This window comes from Nelumbo nucifera, chromosome 1 (genome assembly GCF_055504915.1).
Source record: "Nelumbo nucifera cultivar China Antique chromosome 1, China Antique-T2T, whole genome shotgun sequence".
Classification (NCBI taxonomy): domain Eukaryota; kingdom Viridiplantae; phylum Streptophyta; class Magnoliopsida; order Proteales; family Nelumbonaceae; genus Nelumbo; species Nelumbo nucifera.
The window spans coordinates 167,732,191-167,739,808 of record NC_142649.1 but is presented as its reverse complement, the minus strand read 5'-3'; the positions used below and the strand labels follow the sequence as shown (position 1 = coordinate 167,739,808).

General features: G+C 38.1%; 1 long non-coding RNA gene across 2 annotated transcripts; it reads left to right on the top strand.

Annotated features, from left to right (window-relative positions):
• The first annotated feature begins 766 nt into the window (after positions 1-766).
• Positions 767-7,215, top strand: LOC148804129 (uncharacterized). Of its 2 annotated transcripts, none has more exons than XR_016080588.1 (3): positions 767-1,113; positions 4,880-5,449; positions 6,713-7,215. It is a non-coding gene; the product is annotated as an uncharacterized LOC148804129 (long non-coding RNA). The 2 variants fall into 2 exon arrangements; XR_016080587.1 differs by having other exon boundaries at positions 768-1,113; positions 6,792-7,215.
• The last annotated feature ends 403 nt before the right edge of the window (positions 7,216-7,618 follow it).

The window sequence follows — 7,618 nt, the reverse complement described above, 5'->3', positions numbered from 1 at the left end:
CTCGCGGGGTATGCCGTTATGGTTCATCGGTGAGCGTCTTATGGATTGCCAGGTCAGCCAGGTCGAATCATGTGCCGGGCTGATCCAGGTCGGCCAGGTCGCACAGGCCGCGCTAGGCCGGCCAGGTCGGTGCCCCGACGGGACACCGACTTGGTAAGTTGTTGCCTGGGTGTCTCCTACTTGTCACGAGGTGCCATGTGTCGCAATTTCACTAGAGGGCCAAATCTACCATCATCAATGAAAAAGCAACCAATTCGCAAGCAATAATGAGTGATCGGAGCACTGGCCGCTTTCAAGGGAAGTTCAATGTGGTTTTCTCGCTGGTAAAGGATCTCCGATGAGGTCAAACCTTCCTCTCTAAAGGAAGTTGGTTTAGACGCAATGTTAGACAAGCTGGATCAAATTTTGCCTTTCCGGTGAAAGGTAGCAAGCTGGATCAGGTTCAAATTTCCTTCTTAAATCTGCAAAAGGAAAGACAGAGACGTGTGTCATAATAGTTACCTGAATCGAACAACAACGTTGATGATCAAATTTCATCAATTCCCAAAAAAGTAATGGTTACTTTTCAGAAGAAATTCAGAGTTAAAAGGTGGGGCCCTTGGACACAACGAATAGCTTTCTCCTTACACAGCACCTTCAATCGAACTCACAACTACATCTCACCCTACAATGAGAACATCTACCCTGAATAATAAATACACAAGATAGACTGTGAGGTCAAAGTGAGGCGCACCTTGTAAAGAGCATATCCGGACTCGGATAGAATTGGGATCTCCAAACAGATATGGGAGACAAAGATGGTCTCTCTCCTTTTGATGATGACCAGGATAATGTGGGGGAATCTGCTTTAAACCCAAATTCAAGAAAAAAAGAGATTTCGGGCACTCGAACCTGAAAATTTTATTCCACGTGGAGTTTGTGGAAGAAAGGGAATGCCTTGTTGTAGACGAGAAATTGGGGATTTCATCGGCAAGTTTGAAATTAGCGTCCAAGAAAGCAAGAGCTGATGATGAAGAAATCCACCAAAATGTAATGGCGTTGTTCAGCAACGAAATCTCTTTATCCCCAAAATCCTCAGAAGGACCTGTGATGCCAATGAATCAAAATATGGAGGTACAATTTTTCTTTTTTTGTTCCAATTTAATACACGCTGAAATTATAGATGATCAGTCTAGTTTAATATTTCCTTCAAGACATGAACATAGTGGTTCATGCAAAGCACGATTGAAGACCAAGTTTTGCTTTAAATTTAAATGTAGGGGTTTGAGCCTTTCTGTCAGTAAAAATAAAGCTTCAAACATGGCCATTTTTGGGCAAAAGAGGATAGTTTTGCTATGAACCCTTCTTGTTCGAATCTTGATGGGGGTTTTCAAGAAATAGTCTGTGATACAATGGGAATGGAATAATATTTTTTTTTTTTTTTTTTAATTTTATGCAATCTTTCTCTATGATTTCTAAACAAAAAAAGACAATTGCAGCTTCTCAAAACTTGGAAATATGCAACACTTCTTTGCTAGTCACATGGGTTGACCATCAATAAATGATGATAAACTGTCATTTTTTAGTACTAGTGTAGTAAATGTGGTGAATCAGTTGTGGAATGGGACAAGCATAGAAAATAGTAGTGGTTGCTTTGTTTCAAGATGTTTTCATCTAGGTGATCTATGTCTGGCCTTTAAATCCATGATTTAAATTGTCTAATTACAGGGCTTGCGGGACTTGACCCTAAACAACTCTCTTTGTGGAAATGAGAGTGTGGTGTGGAACTACCAAGGGTTGGGAACCCCCTTGTAAAGAATCCCTTAGAAAATAAAAGACAAGTATAGTGTTTTTTAGTGAAACAAAGTGCTCTCTGCTCCATTGTTGAAGGAAACTTAACAACTTGGGTTAGCAATTTTGGGGAGTTGATTTGGTAGGCTTATCAGGTGGTCTAGCCCTCTTTTGAGATCCTTCTATTAATCTTAAAATTGATTATGCAGATCAAAATTGTATTCATTCCAAGATTGTCAGTGATCAAGGTCTGGTTTGGTGGTGCTCCTTTGTTTATGGAGAGCCAAAAAAAATAAAAAAAAAAGAAGGCTTTCATTAAGAAAATATATTCTTTAGCAAATAAGTCCATGGGGCTGTGATGTTGTATTGGATACTTTAATATGGCTTTCCACTTTGATGACAAAGAAGGAGGAAAGAGATATTCTTGAAGTTATATTAGAAAGAACAAATGTCTTCTCAAAGATTGGAAGCTTAGTGAAATTCCTTTTTGTGGCTCAAAGCTTACTTGGTCAAACAATGGGAGTGGGACAGAGCATGTAAATGCTAAATTAGATAGGGGCTTCAACAACATAGAGTCCCAAGAAGCTTTTCGGGATGCAAAGGTGTCCTCACTAACAATCTTGGATTCAAATCACTTAACAATCTGTCTTGACCTTTTCCTCATTGGTAAGAGGAGGAGGCCCTTGAGATTTGAGGAGATGTGGTTGACTCATGAAAATTGCGAGGAAGTCATTAAGACTTCTTGGATTAATTCAACTTCTACAACTGTAGAGAATATTATTGACAAGAAATGTAGTGATCTGAGAATGTCTCTTTGCACATGGAATAAGAAAGATTTTGGGAGAGTGCAAGAGAGACTTGAAACGGTGAAAGCTAACTTGGATTTGAAAAAAAAAAAAAGAAAAGGTGGGGCAAATTTCAACTTGGACAAAGTTAAGGAGATTGACCTTGAATTGGATAGGCTTTTAAAAGGGAAGAAACCTTTTAGGCCAGGAGTTAAGAATCAATTGGCTTAACTTTGGGGATAGGAACACAAGGTTTTTCCATAATGAAACAATTAAGAGGAGGGCAAAGAATAGAATCATTAAGATTAAGAATGAAAATGGAGTGTGGGTTAAGGGTCAAGATCATGTTGAAAAGGCTATTGTTCTTCACTTTGAGATCCTATTCTCCTCTTCTAACCAAATAGATATGGATCAGGCTTTAGGCTTTGTTTATTGCATGGTGAGTGAAGAAGATAATGTTGAACTTCAAAGGCCTGTTTTTGAAGAAGAAATTAAAGAAGCATTATTCAAAATGAAACTTAGGAAAACCCCCCAGCCCTAATGGTTTTCCTAGCCTCTTCTTCCAAAGTTTTTGGGAAATAGTTAGAAAGGACATTTGCTTGGTGATATATAAGTTCTTCAATGAGGGATGTTTGTCTTGGAAATTAAATCAGACATTTATTGCTTTAATTGCCAAAACCAAGTGTCTAGAAATTTCTTCTCAGTTATTTAGACCAATCGACTTGTGCAATACAATTTATAAGATCATTAGAAAAATTTTGGCAAACATACTTAAGCCCCTTCTTAATAAAATTGTTTCATATAATCAAAGTGTTTACTTGGTTAATAGAGTTATTTTTTATAACATCCTCTTGGCACATGAAGTGATGCATTCATGCAATATTCAAAAGCCAAGCAAAGGTAATACTAATCAAATTAGACATGAATAAGGCCTATGATAGAGTTGAGTGGAGATTTTTGGAGGAAACATGAGAAAGATAGGTTTTAAGTGAGAAGTGGATTGGGTGGATCATGAAATGTGTAAGCATAGTAACCTATGAAATTCTTATAAATGGCTCCCTCTCTAAATGAATTTATCCAAAGAGAGGTATTAGACAAGGAAATCCTTTGTCCTTATATATCCTTTTAATCATCTTTGATGTTTTCTCAACCATCTTAAACAATTTTGTAAACAGTCAAGCTTTATCTGGTACTAAAATTTGTAGGCAAATGCCGGTGATTTCTGATAACTCTGTATTTTGATGCCTTAACAGGCATCATTTTAGGGTTACCTAGGCATTAGAATAGTCAAAATGTGTCATTTTCCCAATTAAATTCAATATTATGACCTCTGAGGGTCCCTGTGCAAATCCTGGAAAAACTAGGGAAGTTTCAGGGCTGAAATGCATTGGGAAACTGGTGTGAATTCCAGCTGAGAGAGGGGGTGTTTCTATGAAAAACTGAGAACAGGAGGGCATCTCCTATCTGCTAAACCCAGAATGGCGCCCCTCTTACTGTATTAGCATACTCCCCTCTCCTTAGAAAACCTTAGGGCTCCTCCCCACTCATTCTTTTCACCTCTAACAAACCCTAGCCACCACCTAACTCCTAATCCCCACCATTCAGCCTTTAGCCACTAGATCTCAGCCATTCACTCTAGGGCACCACCCACTCCTTTTAGTCTCCACCTTTCAGCCCTAGGCGCCCAAATCTCCACCATCCAATTCTGGGCACCCAAATGTCAGTCCTACATAATATTGAGCGCCCATTCTTTCTCTTCTCAACCTTAAGATCACCTTAGAACAATCCTAACCCTCCATTCTCAACCCTAGGGCACCCATATTTCTACAAAAACCAGCTGTCGACCCCTCTTTCTCTATAATCCTAGTTTTATTCACTTTTTTTTATAAAAAGGACCCCTAAGGGCTTTGGAGAAAGGGTTGGTCAATTCACCCAGTTCAAGGCTAAGGTTTCTTGAGGAGTTCAAAGGTTGTAGAAGGAAAGGACACCTAGATCTTGTTAGGAGGGGTTCCTGTAAGTAGTTCATCGAATTTGCAACTACCACCACTGGACTTGATCATCCATCTGTTCTGTTTTCTTTATTTTCTTTTAGTTGGTCAATTCACCTAGTTTACAAGGCTAAGGTTTCTTGAGGAGTTAGGGTTGTAGAAGGGAAGGACGCCCAGATCTTGTCAGGAGGGGTTCCTGCAAGCAGTCCAGCCAATCTGCAACTACTGCCATTGGATTTGATCAACCATCATTTTCATTTTCTTTATTTTCTTTTATGTTATTTTTATTCCAGCAATCTTTTAGTTTTAATTTCTGTTTGTTTGTTTGTTTTGCAGATTTGAATTCGTCCGGTTCAAGGCTAAGGTGTCTTGAGGGGTTCGAAGGCTGAACGGAAGGAGAAAGCTTGTATTTCGTCTTCCCGGACAGCTACCGCCATTGGATCTGAATTTTGGATCATTTTTATTTATTTCTTTTGTTGACTTCAGTGTTCTTTAATTTCTGAATTTTAATTATTGTTTTGTTTAATTCTGAACCTTTAATTTCAGCATTAATAAATTCTATTTTCTTATTTTCTAAAAACCCCATATCCATTTCCCTTTTATTTGTATGAAACAAAAAATAATAATAATTTTTATTCTTGCTTCCTTGTGGGTTTGACCCCTTCCTCATCACGTACTACGTTGTTTAAGGTTATGTGAGGATTGAAAAAAATTGTAAATCTCTAAACTAGTATTCCGAAGTGGTTAACTACATGCTTCCGGCGACACCAATATCTCATTTATTTTTTTGCAGATGATAGTTTTTTGTTCACCAAGGCATATTTTAAAGAAGTCGGAGTTTTGTTGGAGGCAATTTCCATATGCGAGAAAGCGTCAGGGTAACAAGTTAACTATGGGAAATCAGAGGTATTTTTCAGCAAGAATCTTCACCCCAGATTTAAGAAATTTTTTGCAACCATCTTCATATAAAAAAAGTGAAAAACCCTTCTATCTATTTAGGGATCTTCCCTTTCTTAGGTAGGAATAAATGTCACACCTTTAATTACCTTTCATAAAAAGTGGCTTCAAAAACACTAGGGTGGTGGGGTTCTTTATTATCTCAAGCGGGAAAAGAGGTGCTTATAACTACAATTCCATCTTATTGCATGTCTTGTTTTCTTCTCCTAAAGAAGGTTTGTGAAGATTTGAAGAAACTTCATAGAAAATTCTGGTGGGGGAAATCAAGGTAAAAGAAATTAATTGGGTGGCTTGGAATCAAATTATTAGGTGCAAAGGGGATGGGGGATTGGATATTAGAGATCCTCACACTTTTAATGTGCCCCTTTTGGCTAAGTTGGCATGGAGACTGGCCAATGATTCCTAGAGTTTATGGGCTAGAACACTAAAAGCAAAATACTACCCTAATTCCCATTTTCTTCATGCATCTAAAAAAAGGTCTCAATCTTAGGGATGGAAGAGTTATGAAAGGGAAGAAAATTCTAGATAGTGGAGTAATGTGGAGAAATCAGCAATGGGGATAAGGTTGATCTTTGGTCTAATCATGGATTCTAGGATTGGAAAATCATAAACCTATTGGGCCTCAACCCTTAGAATCACTGAACCAGAAAGTGACTTCCCTAACCAATAGATGCAAATTACGGAATGAAAGTCGTGTAAAATCCCTTTTTCCTGATGTTATTGCTTAAAAAGTCCTTTACATTAGATTGGAATCCTCTGAGTGGGAGGACAAATTAGTTTGGGCTCCAAGTCCTATTGGAAAATTCTCGGTTAAATCTACTAATCACTTAGCTATCAATTCTGATGTGTACATCTCCCCTCCAAGATCTCTAATCACTCTTTCAAAAGAAAGGAGGAATTTCATTTGGAAACTTCTGGTTGAACCAAAAGTTAGGCATTTCTTATGGAGGTACTGTTTGAATGCTCTCCTGGTAAGGGAAAATCTTTTTAAAAGAAAGGTGATTCAATCACCTAGTTGCCCTAAGTGAGGTTGGTGTTGAATCTATCTTGCATGTCCTTGTTCTCTGTAGCAAAGCCAGATGTATTTGGTTTGGGCCTAAGAGCAAATTTGGTGGACCAAAATGCCTCCTTTAACTCCTAGTTTTTTAAGTCTCTTTGTGTTAATGGCTTAGTGATACTGGTCTTGCTATCAAATTGGCTAACTTGTTGTAGATTATTTGGAAGGACAGAAATTCCTTATGTTTTGAAGATGTTGATGCCGACCCTCTCAGTGTTATTATGGCTTTAATAGGTTGATAGCAGAGATATCCCTGAACTTGCATTAGAGATCGGAAAGCTCTTCCAAAGCTACAAGAGGATCAGGTCCTTTTTGATGCTGTCGGATTGAGGTGTATTAAAGGTCAATGTAGATGGCAGTTTTGCTGATCCAAATAAGGCTAGTTTTGCTTTTGTTTTTGGCTTGTGATTGGAACGGAGCTTGCTGGTGGGTTGGATGTGGTCCAGTTAAGGCCTCCTCTCCAATTATGGTTGAAGCTACAACCCTTGTTGAAGCTTTAAAAGTGGTGATTGCTAAGAATCCAGTTTTTGTTTTGTTTGAGCTGGATAATTTGCATATTGTGATATATTTATCTTGAAGCTCAATAGATTGCCATCAAGATATTATCTTTTTGTTGAAAGACATTCAAAATCTTTGTGAAGGCAAGTTTGTTCGTTTCTCTTGGGTTCCCCGTGAAGAAAATTCAGTTGCTTACAAGCTGGCCTCTCGTGGTGTTTTTGAATATCTCTTTTTGGACTTATTTTTTCCTGTTTGGTTTTCTTAGGTGTTAGTGGGTGAGGGGGCTGGTGTCCCTAAGTCTTTGTAGTCTTCTATGGTGTTTTTGTTTTCTTTTTTTCGTTTGTTATTGTTCTTGTTTAGTTTGTGGGTTTAGGTCTTGTAGTTTGCTGGTTTTGTTGTCACTTGTTTTTAATGAATGCAAGTTTTTATTTTTACAAAAAAAAAAAAAAAAAAAAAAACACAAGCTATACTATCCAAGACCCTTAGGTCATGCCCATGCCCTTAGATTGTCCAAACTCACCCTCATTCATTTGGACCTGCTATTCTGGTGAAATCAGATTTGG